General features: G+C 35.8%; 1 long non-coding RNA gene across 2 annotated transcripts in view; it reads right to left on the bottom strand.

Moving 5' to 3' along the window:
- LOC128153998 (uncharacterized) overlaps positions 1 to 11,716 on the bottom strand; it is a 96,810-nt gene extending 85,094 nt beyond the window's left edge. For both annotated transcript variants that reach the window (XR_008239204.1, XR_008239203.1), the window contains exon 1: positions 11,468 to 11,716. This is a non-coding gene — a long non-coding RNA (uncharacterized LOC128153998). The remainder of the gene's footprint in view (positions 1 to 11,467) is intronic.
- Positions 11,717 to 13,145: the final 1,429 nt, after the last annotated feature.

Genomic DNA, 13,145 nt, shown 5'->3' with positions numbered 1-13,145 from the left:
TTGCTTTTAAAAAGGCTACTAAAGTGGCTTCTGAACAGTCAGCCTTGTTCTGTGCTAAAATCAGCCTTTTGCACCCTTAGCTTCTTCCATTTCTGAAGAATTACCTTGTACCTAGCTGCACAACTGCAGGGCTTGTTTCAGCCTGGGGCAGGGGTGGGGGCAATTGTGCCTTTCCCAGTATCAGGCAATACTTAAATTTCAGAAGCTGAGTGGTTTCATATGTAAGATAACGATTAAGATGTCTAACACTGTTTCTGAGTCCTGGTAACTTCAGCCACAGCTGTTACCTTACATCATCATTGTCCTAGGTAAACTTAAGAAAAACCTATATATATTAACATGCTGGTATGTAATCCACAGTTCATAATGGCAGAATTATTTTTACTTAATACTTGAAGTTAGATATAAAAGCTGCTTTGTAGGAGATTTCAGCATATTTAATTGTGGTTGCTTAATGTAATCAGTTGCTCCATACCAAGGGATTACTCTGTTGTGCACTGAATTTGCAATTCACATTTCCATATAGCTGAGAGATCTGTTTTGGAAAATTACAGCACCTGAGAATTTTTTTTCCAGTGCAAATTATAAGTGTGCGATACGTAAGTATAAATCATCTGCTATACCTAATTCAAGTTAGTGATCCAATGAGTGACTACAATCATCAATGTTATTTTTTTTTTCAATTTTCCCCTTTTTCCATGTCATTAAAATAATTTTATCCTATAGACATACATGCAAATACAAGCTAGCATTAGAAATTATTTAATCAGCAGGGGAGGAAGAGAAATTATTTCAAACAAAATGAGCCAGCCCAAAAGTGCAACAAATCATTTAAGCAGACATCCTATGCTATCCAGTTTCTGTCAATGGTAATGGCTCATATTTAGAGTAGCCAATTGAGAAGGCAATCTTATTGAGTGTGGCTTTAAACATCTCTGAAACTACTGCCTACAAAACAGATATTAATCACTACTCCAGAAATCACTTGGAGGACCCTGCAATAACTTGATGAGTTTGGTTATTCACTACTTAAAACCATAAATCAAGCATCTATACACAGCATCTGTTCTACAACATACTTTTTTTCCACAGAATTAACTGTCAAGGTATACATTATTTTTCAGCAGCAAAATCTATCCTTGTGTCTTTCGATCTTATTCAAACAGGCAATTGATAAGCAACCTTATTTTGGGGTGCAGTAGAACAGACATCACAAACCAACGTTATTCTTCAGAACACATACTTACATTCTTATCAGTAAAACTTGCTTTGAGTAAGAAAGTAGATTTTATTTTTCATCATGGGACTACTGAACAGTTCCAAAGAACTAGATATAGTCCAGAGGTGGTTTATATTCAGATCCTGAGCAGATAATACATACCTTTATTATTTTCAGGCATAATTGCCAATATTTTTATTGCTATGCAAATTAATTATTGTAAAGAAAAAACATCTGGTCAATATGGTTTAGGGATTCACCTAGTGTAGCAATTCTCATTTTCATTTATTAAACACATGCAGTTCACTCTTTCTCCCTTTTTAAAAATCAGTGCACAGCACCAAGTGGAACAGTACCTGATGGCAACACTGATGTACTTGAGGGTAAACACAGAATTGATCCCATTTCTCTTCACATATTATGGAATTCCCTCACTGCTCAATGCATTATGTAACACAGATGAGTTTATCCACTTGTTATGTGCCATTATGCCTTTGTATTTCAGGATATTTTTTGTCATGTATGGCTGACTAGTTAAAGCATCCACCCTGGTCAAACATACAGGACTAATCTCCCAGCAATTCTTTCTTTCTATGACCTCATCATTTTTTGAGACAGCAACCAGTACAAAGTGATTTTTTCCTATGTGTGCCAACTGCAATTTGGCAAACAAACTACATACTGTATAGCCAGAAAGCGAGTCTGTTATGGAAGCCAGCATCCACACCACTGATTTTTGGCTGCAACACTGGGAAAGAGTAGAACAACTTACTTGGAATTAAACATTCCGCAAGTCACTAAACTCAAAATACGTATTTCTGAACGTGGAAGTCGTGACTGGTGGAAAGGTTCAAATATCTGATATTTCAAAATAAGCAATCTACTCAACAGTTGCTAAAGGCAGTAATCGAGAAGACACATACTATCTTTCTTTTTTAAATTCCCTTTTTAACCAAATTTCACAAAGACATCTCAGAAGACAGCTTTTACAACATCTTTGAAGACAATCAGCAAGATATAGAAGAGAACCATGGTAAATTCTCTATTGAAAGGAAAAATCAACAGCATAAACTTACCCCTTATACACCAGAGAACCTGTATGGGACAGCTGTAAGTGCCTCATCTGCTGGAATAATTTCAGAATTTATACCTTACGTATGAGAACCTGAGCAAGACAGTTAAGGAAGTCAGGCTTCATGAACTCTGCTGCTCATAAGATTAATTATCCTTTTACAGCCGCAGTTTGTTTTTATTTTTATGATCTTTCATAACTCCCAAAGCATGAATTATTTGAATCTGAACTTACTTATATTTGAATAACTGTAATCCAAGCTTGGAGAAATCAAGGCAAGTTTTGCAATATTATCTAAGCATCATACCAACAACTTAGAATGCTACAAAACAAAATAAGAACTTAGCATGTGTGTAAATTGCATTTACATAATGCAGCTTGATTTTCACAAACATGTTTTGTTGGAAGCTTTCTGCCCACTCATATTCCATTCAGGCTTAAATACCTTAAAAGAAGGCACTTTTTTTTGGAAAAGGCTAAGATCCTCTCAGATACCGGGAATGGAAGATACAAGGCTCAAAGTAGAAAACAAAACCCCTCATCTAGTGACCCAGATCTACCCTATTAACAGGTAGGAAATCACGTTGCTACCATAAATGCCTGAATTATTTACTTGATGCATTTATTTGTAATATAAATGATACTGTGCCTGTTAAGTACTCGGCATTCGAGTATCTCATAATCTTGTTGTACTTACATGGAGTAAGTATCCATTACTGCTTGGAACACTCATTTAGCCTGCTCAACTGACTGCTTAATGAGGTCTGGAAAGTAAAAGCCTTATCTGCAAAAAGCCAATGTAAAAAGAAGCATGCATGCACTCTTTTTTTCCAAAGCAAAGTATTTGTTCAGTCTTAACGTGAAAAGGAATTAGATTAAGGAGAACATTCAGAAAAACAGAAAATAAATAAGAGATTAAATACATATATATAGTATTTTCTAATAATGAAAGCAATGCTCTTTTCCATTTGTTGAATATTGTATTGTTAAAATTTTATTTTTATAAATACCATCAAGTTTTCAAAATTTCTCCTAGAAGCTATGCATTCTCCCTCACACCCATCAAATGAGTTCTTTAGGAATTCCATGCAGCAACAGGTCTAGTGCAGCTCCTCTTAAGAGCTTTTTTGGAGTGTTCATAATGAGTCAGACCGGTCTGTGTTTCAGCTCCAGAAATACAGAGTGGGACATCATTAGCTGCATTCACTCAGGTTTTAATTGACATACTAGTCAACACTAAGTGTTTAAAGGATACTGTCAGTAAATGCTGGCTGCTACCTACCTTACACTCACTACTCATTTGGACCTACATGCAAGACTCGCAAAGCAAACCTGTTATTGTTAATCATTGCTATACCGCTGCTGCCAATGCAAGTTAAAACAATATCCTTCACTTTATAGATGCACAAATTGGATCAGATAGAAATCTAAAATTGCCATTGAGATCATACAGACTGTTTCTTATCACGTATCTGCAGCAAACACTTATATGTCTCTATGAGCAAGAGGCCCTCAGCCACAAGTATCTGCTATCTAAAACATTTCAAATTGAAGCGTAGACTCCACATGGCAAAAAAAAAAAAAAAAAAAAAAAGTGTTGAGTGCAGAAACCCAGGGTTTTTTTAAGAAGCATTCCATGAACTTATACTTGTCTGTCAACTGGAAAACACTGTTTTAAGTAGAATATTTTTATAAAAGTAATTTCAATACTTTAAATTTATGCCTAATGACATGCTTATTTTGCTGCTTAAAACCTACATCTTGATTTAATCTATATTTTATTTAGATTTCCCTTTAATTAAAAAAAAAAAAAACAAACAAAACCACAAAACCCCCATCTTCACTGATCCTGCAGCAAACAGAGCACTTAACTGTTTCTCATCAGATGTCATTACCCAAAGATCTAGTATATAGCAATTGTTACATTTGTAGAAAGATTACTGGCACTACTGAAAGCTTCCTTTTAGTTCCTGTACTTGCACAAGGAGAAACTAAATAATTGGTCAATTATTCTGATGGGGGAAAAAAAAATTGTCATTCTAGCAAGTGAAACAGATTTGCTTGTACCTGCTTGCTTAAGTGTGCAATTTTGGGCGTCTCCCACAGCTGACAAATTAACATTTTATTTTGAGTAGTGTCATGATGAAGCATTCCCCCAAAAAGGAAGTATGACAAAAAGCTGTTTCCTGTTTTCTGCAAACTGTGTGGTCACATTATTCATAAAGCAACTAACAACAGCTTAAGTTTGTCTACTGAGAAAGCACTTGTTTTCACATACTGATATACTCAATCAGAAGTAAAAATACAAAAACCCTAGCAAAAACCTCAGGAAAACTGTTACATAAAATCCATATGCTTTCATTTTCTATAAATAATTGTTCTTTATTGTTCACATAGGTCTATCCTGTGCTTATGACACTTGTCATTCAAGGTTTGTTGTTGGTGTTTTTTTTTTCCCAAGACCTCATTTGTCACCCCTTACAGTGATGTTCTTACTAGTATGACACTAGTTGAATGCATTTGGTGTGCCAGTTATATGAAGTCTACACATTGCTGTTGCCATTTCATGAGAGAACTGGCGTCATTAAAGACAGAATACAGTGAATTTCTTGATTAATTGTAATTGGGGAATGCTAGGAGCAGCCAAAAACTGGAGAGGCTCCAAGCTAATAAAACTGAACCGCTGCCAGGCGTTAGCTAGGTATATAACCTTTTTCTAAAGCAAAGGGGTGGGTGGGAAGCACACATATTCCTAGCATCCCTAACTCTTTAAAGATTACATTTTCCCATTCTCCTGTTACTCCTTCCCTCATCTTTTGTCACTGTTCAGAAAGCTATACAGCTGCTGTGAACTAGGCACATGGTAGAACAAACAGATCTAAAGGGTGGAGCAGTGCTGCCCCATGGTGAGTCAGCACGCAGCTATTTCTGAAGTGAAATAAGCTTTTACTTCACAGTGGAGAAATTTAAATAGCCCTTGAAAGAAACAGGTCAGTACATCTTAGACAAGTGTAAATTCTGATATAAAACCACCTCTGAAACAAGATACCAATACGATGGTAAGATATTTCTTATTATCACTTATGACTCAGGCCAAGTTAGCTTATTCATGGCTTTTGGCCATGTACTACACAGAAAAAATAAGCACTAGAACATTTACTAGAACAGTCAACGTTGCAGTAGTATGTTAAGATCAAGAAGCACAATTTTTTTTTCTTAGAAGTGTCTGCCCTAATAAACAGCTTATAATTCCAAGATGACCTGAGGATATAGCAACAATGCTCCATTCACTAGTTTTAATTAAGAGACTCCTAAATGAACTAGCCATTTATCAATGTAATTAATAATTCTAACCTTCTATTAGTGTTTCAGGTTGCTCTAATTTGTACAAAGCAAGTATTTCAGTACTATGAGTTGCTGAATGGGAAGTTTAGTCAAGTTTTAGGTACAGACAAGCAGAAATAATACCCTATGCATCTGAATACCACTTGCAGTCACCAGTAAAAGATTAATTAATAAAAGAATTAATGAAAGCCATGATTTTGTTGCTCCCAGTAGCTTCATGTGCAATAAAAAAAGTCACTAGTTAACAGATTTCTGCATAAATGACAGCAATCATGCCAACCAAGAATTTTGACACATTTTATGTTCATTTAAAATGCAGAAATGCAAACATCAATCCAGAAATTCCCCCCTCCAATTCACTGGACTTCAAAATTTAGGTTGGAGGGAGAGGGGGAGGGAAGGGAATTATTAATTTTAATTAATTTCAACCAATTCTCTTTGTTAAGTAAACCACATGGCCTTTCAACTCCAAAAATCCCAAGTTTTTACCACTTTTCTAATTTCCTACGGTATGTTAAGTTAAAATTGCAGCGATTTTAAACTTGTGAGATTAACAGATCCCAGATCAAAAGGCAATACACTTTTTGAAATGGACATTTCCCCCCCCCCCCTTTTTTTTTTTTTTTAAACACCACCCCTGTCTAAGGCTATGTATGCTATTTTGCCTTCAGCCAGCAGCTGAGGAAACTTGAGGGTTTTTGGAACATGAGCTCTGCCAGTAAAGGAGGACTGCTCCATGACCTTACATTTATGAAACTCTTTTCCTTCCTGCTTCAGAAGTACATTAGAAATTTTTCCTTTGAACTGACTGTGCATTCTGAAAGTACATCTGTAATTTTAACTTCTGTCCCTTTGGACTGCTAGTTTTAATTCCTCCAAAATGTGAATAGCACAATATATGTCTAGGTATAAACTATTTCACTGATAGAAAAAAGTGCCAAAAATAAAGCCAAGATTGTAAAAAATGTGAGGTAATGTGATTAAGTGCTCTACTGCATAGAATGTATAGTTCCTGCTACAAAGCAAATGTTCTGGCAGGGATTCTTTAAGCCAATAATGACCCATTAACTTTTTTTTTTTCTGGCCATCTGGAAGTCACTGCATATTGGTAGAAAGCATCAAGGAGGTGGAACAAATACTTGTGAGATCTTAATTTGCACTTTTAAACTAAAGGCCATCATTCTTTAGAACTCTCAAATTCATTAACAAAATCTACAGAGCTACAAAAGTAAGCTGACACATAGACAAACAGTATTGCAAATTCAATATCTAAATATTGACATTTATAAATATTTTATTAAAAATGCAATTACTTATAAATATTAAATATAAAAATTAAGTGTAATACAGCTTGGGCATCTGATTAAAAGGTACATTAGACAGTATATTGCAGTATGTAATTTGGATTCACCTAACATGGATAAAAGCACTAGCTATACTACTCACAAGACGTAATGAACTCAGCACCTCCACTAATTTTCCTTCTGCAATCTATGAACAGTTACTGTCATAGAAGTAAAATTCCTGAGGTTATGACTTTTTTCGCCAAAAGGTGTACAACATAATGAAGCAGATTCAGAACAGCTGACATCTGTAACATGTGATAGTAACTTCCCAACAACTGCCATTACATTGGAATCATACCTTAACTTCCAAAAAGGATGACATACAAGCACAATATAGTGTTTATGTAGACATTTATAGAGGGAAAAAAAAATAATTCTGAAGATGCTATGTATGCTAGCTGCCTGGACCACTTCTTTTCTTCAAAATGGTTCTACAATCAAATAGGGTTTACGTTTTTAATAATTAATGTACATGTTTTAGAACCAGACATTTCATTTCAAGATAATTTTGCATATCGTTTTAAACCATCTTTTTATGCAAAATAGACAAAAAAAACTGCCAACATAGGAACGTATTTTAGGCAACCGTTAATGCTCTTAATATATTTCATTTTAGAGAATCAAACTTCTCTATTCCTTTGTTCAGCTGTCTGAACAGGATACTTGATTTTAAAAAAGCAGCTCTAAAATTCTCCTGTTCATGTCATTAAAACCAGATTAGCATAATCTTGGCTGCTGTGCATCACTTTAACACCTCATAAGCTTCAGTTCTAAATAAGAATATATAAGCCCAGGAACTAATGTTAAGTTACTATATTCTACTAGTTCCAATAGTTATTCCATTATGTTTCCTACAGTTAATTAGTAAATACAACATGCAGAAACTGACAGCAAAAGGCATTGAATTCTGCATTTGAACTACAGATGTGAAGCTAAACAGAGAAAATCGTGAATTATCAATGAACAAGATTGTATACATTCTGCTTTATTGCACTAGAGGGGGAAGATAAGTGTGCAGATACCAAACTGTTTGTAGACTGCAGAAGGGCAAAGCACAGGAAGTGCTCTGCTAAGTACTAACCCTCTTGGTGCCAGTGTTTAATCAGTGGTGCTGACAGATTGTCAACAGAAGTCTGAACTGGGAAAAGCAGTAGTCAAAGCACAGCACTACAAACAGGATCTAGAATAGCAGGGGACATGTGAACTAGCAATGACATGCTTTGGAGAAGATGGCATCAGTTTCCAAAAAAGCTTTCCCATCTTCAGAATGAAGCACGTGTTACCTGCCATCCCTGCAGTAAGAGCATTCATCTTGGCACTGGAAGGCCAGTTCCAGCATTCTGCTCAACTGAACTGAACTTGGGATTTTCATCTCCCAGACAGTGCCCTGGACTAGAATTTTTTAAAATTTTATTTTAAACATGCCAATCACTTCTGATTTTCTTGTTGTTTCCGTGAAAAGATTATTAGCTTAATATAACCCATCTGCCAGGGCAGCCACATTGTAAAAGCCCAAGGTTCAGGTAATTGGTCAGGAACAAGCAAAGATTGTTTCATCTATCTCAGTCAAGTGTACAGCTGCTTAGTCACTGACTAGTCTTGATCTGCTAATCTGAGATGATAAACTTATTATGCTAGCTTATTTTAAATATAAAAACATTTATACAGAAATAAGTGTAACTGTTGGACATACTTGAGCTATCACTTGCCTTTCAAAGCTGGTATTAAATGTAAGGAATTCTAACAAGCTGCTGACAAGCATCTCCTTCTCTATTTTATAAATTATACTGAAAGATGAAAAGATACTAGGCAGGACATATACAAATAACTGACAGGAAAGTTTTTCCCAAACTACTGTTATAAGGTGAAATTAATTTCACAGTCTCTATAAAGTGGTTAATTAATATTCATATTATATATCCCTTTACTTACAAATGTGAGTTTACCATGTAGTTTTCCCACCTAAAAAAACTGCCAAAACATCCAAAGACTTTCAAAACTGCTATAAAAATTACATAGTTCTAGTTTGGGATATCACTGTGTTTATCCAGTAACTTGCCCTTAACTGCTGTGCTGTATGGAAATTAAATTAATGAACATTTGAAAGCTTAATTACTAATCAACCAATGATACAACATTGTAAATTTCTGGGCTTACTGTGTATTACACTCCAGAATGACTGCATTATTACTGGAATGTGAACCTAGAATGTGAAAAAAAAGATCCAGTAAGTTGGTATTTGTTCACATGCGGAACATGACAGCTAGCCAGTGAAGTTTTCACTGATACGCAGCAGAATTATATGCCGAGTACCGACTCATAAGCAGCTTGCTGGCTGTATTTAGCAGCAGAGGAATGTTTAGTTGATTAGCTCTCCTGTAACAATAAATAAGATATTTTTTAAGCCTGTGGAAAGTACTGTTGAGGATTTCAGGGAGTGTGATATAATCGATGTAAAGCCTGAGACTCCCAATTAACCAAAGGGCCTATTAGGAAACTTAAAATAACATGCCAGTTGTTAAAAACTAGGAGTTGTTCGCAATTACGTCATCTCCCCTATCCAAATATTCATATGTTTAAAATATTTTTTAGTCTAAGTCTATACAACCACAAACAAGTGACTATATAATTATATTAAGTGATTCAGTGACTCATCTCAAATGACTAGTCTCACAAAAACTACACAGAAGAACTGGGGTACTGTGCTCTGAACCCTAGTTTCACTGAATTGTTTTTCTGTCATAAACCAAATCTGTGTAACAAGACTTCAAAAAAAAAAAAAAAGTATGCACTAGAAGAGATACTCCAAAGGAAGCATTGTAAAAGCTCCTACAGCATACTCGGATACAATGTTTGCTTGTTTAGGTGTGCCTCAATACTAAGGAGAACCAGGAGAACTCAGACTAATCAGTTCAGAGTCTAAGCAACATGATGTCATTGCTATTGATAATATGCTGACTACTGTTTTTTTCAGTAAGACAAAGGTAACATTGGTTACTGTGGTGCATCAAGATATTTATTCTGCCTTAGCCTGTTTGAGCACGTTCACAGCCAGCGCTTGTTGAACCAGCTTCCAAGTATAGTTTTGTAACGTTAGAAAAAAAAAAAAATCCAAGAAACATTGTGCTTTATACAATCCAGAGAAGCCATGATATTCTAATATCCACTAATGCAGAATATCAAGAAAACTATTCCTAAAGAATAAACAACTTCAACAGACTTGAAATATATGCACTGTCAGACCTACTCATGTCTGCCTAGATGTCATTCAAGACCTAACAAGAAAATATCACCATTAAATTGTACCCTTAAGAGAGATTAGAAAATGAGCAATAGTTTCTCCTTTTTCTTCTGAAAAAAAGACTGTTTCATAGTACTTTCAGACAACCACACCTTCCCTTGATTGCAATGATGTTAGAGTCAGACTGTTTAAGGACAGAATTTGACCTTACTAAGTTAACTCTTATTATTTTTCCTACACTTATAAATTAACTCAGGGTTTTGGCTCAGCGTACTATTACCAGTCTCTCAATAAGCTTTAAATAGATTCCTAACCATAGATACTATCTTGGGACAGGCATTTGTTTATTAGAGAGGAAAAGAAAGAGCTTTGTTAAAGTGCAGATTTACTTCAGAGAAGTAATTTCAAAAGTCAATTTAACTGGCTAACCAGGACTAGTAAAATTATACTAAAATTAAATCAGTAGAGCACAAAGGATAAAAAGAAAAATTTGAGTCATACTAAGACTCTAGTGCTTTATGAGTTATTAAAAGCTTTTAAGAAAATTAAGTGTTTTACAGCTACATTAGGTTCATTAAATAGGGATAAAGAAAATAACTAAAAAAACCACAAATGCCATTTAGAACTCATAGGATGACCTACAAACATCAGTTTATTTAAAACTCTATGCAAAAAGAACCAGAAATAAACAAAACCATTTATCACTATATAAACTGATTTGTCTAAAAAGAATTAAATCCAGAAAAGCTCTTCTGTTGTCATGAAACTAGAAGTACTGTATCTTGATACTTCCCATATAAGTGAGTCAAAACACATCCCCTTCTATAATTACATAGTACAAGCCAATACTACTACAAAAATATACCCCCCCATCACTTCCTGGGTCACTTTTTTAGGCACCTTCAGCCATGAACAGAAACTGCACAAACAAGACATGTATGCAGCTTAAAAATAAAAAGCAATAATTTAGAAGTTAACACACATAAAACATAGCTTGGATTTAACAAGTCATTTCATTAAGAACAGTACACTCACCAGGCTAAGAAAACACCCAAAGAATCCTTGCTAACCAAACAAGCAAAAGCCTGGGAGATAAAAATTAGCTTTCACTGGCTGGAGCAATACAACCTTACTATTGTTACAGGGCTATCTTTCATTAAGTCCCTAATCTTTTCAGTTAGGATTTCATATGTTTTGATGTCAGTATTTTCCCTTTTTAATCCTTAAACCACCAAAAAGCCTACCTCAGCCTATAATTTTGCTTCTTCACCTCACATGGCTCTGTTTTACAGGCCTTCTCACAGCTGTTCCTCAAAATTTAGCAATTTCCTCAGCAGCCGGAGCCAAGATGACGCAGCTGGAACAGATCAGGGCAGGGAGCTGGATTCCTGAAAGCAACAGCTGAAGGGTGAAGGGGTTTTACACTGCCCTCTTACCTATCTTCCATCTTGTACCAATGCAGGTATTTCTAAGACTGCATGATAGGCAGGATCAATGAACTGAGCTAAGTTAAAACCAACTGTTCTTAAATAAGGTAAATTTTAACCTAGATCACTTTTGCAATCCACTGAAGAACAGTCACGTGAATGTCTGGCGTACACAAAGGGAGCACCAGGAGATGGGAAAGGGTAACAAGCAGGAACCAAAAAAAATTCTTTTTATGGCAGTGCTGACTTTTTGAAGTGAAACCAAAGTTCAAATAAAACTTGAAGCAACTTCCAACTAATAACTTTCCATTAGTGTAACTATAAGAACTATACATAGAAAAGGCAAAGTAAGCAAGCACTTCACAGCAAAGACTTCAGAACTAACTGAACTATTACCTACACATAAGCAGTCACCTACCCATATATACTTCTAATGCCCTCAGGTTGCTAAAACTATTTCCTTAATAAGGGCATGGGAGGCTCAAAAGTCCTTGGAGGATTTAAAGAGACAAATTCCCCCAAGACATAAGCATGATTTAGACCACAGAACCCCAAATTCCAGCAGAGACACAAATTCCAGCAGAGACAGTGGCCACGGAGCTCCGTGCCAGTTCCACTCCTTCCTTAGGCTGCAGTGAAACTATCCTCCGTAAAGTCTGGAATGACCTTCTAGCCAAATTGGGAAACTCTGACCTTTCTTGCGCCATTAGACACTTTTAGCAGCTGACTACATAGCTACCTCACTGCCCTCTCTTAGCTTCCTGTTACTGCTCCTGATTCTCTTTCAGACACTCTGTTGGATAGTCTCACCTCTCTCCAGCTGTCTACGCAGTCTCTGGACTTTAACTCTTTCCTCCTACTGTCTTCTCCCTGGCTAATTTCATCCACAGATTTCTGTATCATTTCTATTCTGAAATTGTAAGATTGTCAGAAAAATAATTTAAAAAAACCCTGGATAGTAATTATTCCTGTAAACTGAACCTATATTCTACACAAGAAACCTGCAGTTCTTGCACTGTCCTTATCACTGTAGCAGTGTCACCTTCCTATAATGCATTAAGCAATGGAACAAGCATCTGTCACATGCTTGTCCTCATGTTCCTCCAGAGAGGTATATGTCGGAGAGTGTTTTGTTTTGGTAGCTTTGTATTCATACTCCCATCACTGAGGATTCACCAGAGAACACAATGCCAAAGGGTTCTGACCCAGAAATGGGCAATAATATACACTGATCTGGCTGACAAGCTTAACTTGCCCCCAGCCTATAGACCTTCCTCTTTTTGCACAATTTCAATTGATCTTAAAACACATGGCTGTGAATTGTTGCAGCCTGAAAGCAGACAGTATTCTTCCCTAAGTCAATGTGGTAGACAGGAAAGGATAAAAATCTTGCCAATTGTCACAGTATAAACTGTCACATCTCATGAATCAGAGCACTTTTAGTGGAGAGTTAAAGGTGAGAGTAATGAGGATTTGGTATTATATTACTGTTAGT

Source organism: Harpia harpyja, chromosome 18, assembly GCF_026419915.1.
Source record: "Harpia harpyja isolate bHarHar1 chromosome 18, bHarHar1 primary haplotype, whole genome shotgun sequence".
NCBI classification, from domain to species: Eukaryota; Metazoa; Chordata; class Aves; order Accipitriformes; family Accipitridae; genus Harpia; species Harpia harpyja.
Note: the sequence above shows the minus strand (reverse complement) of the source record. Positions and strands in the feature narration are given on the sequence as shown.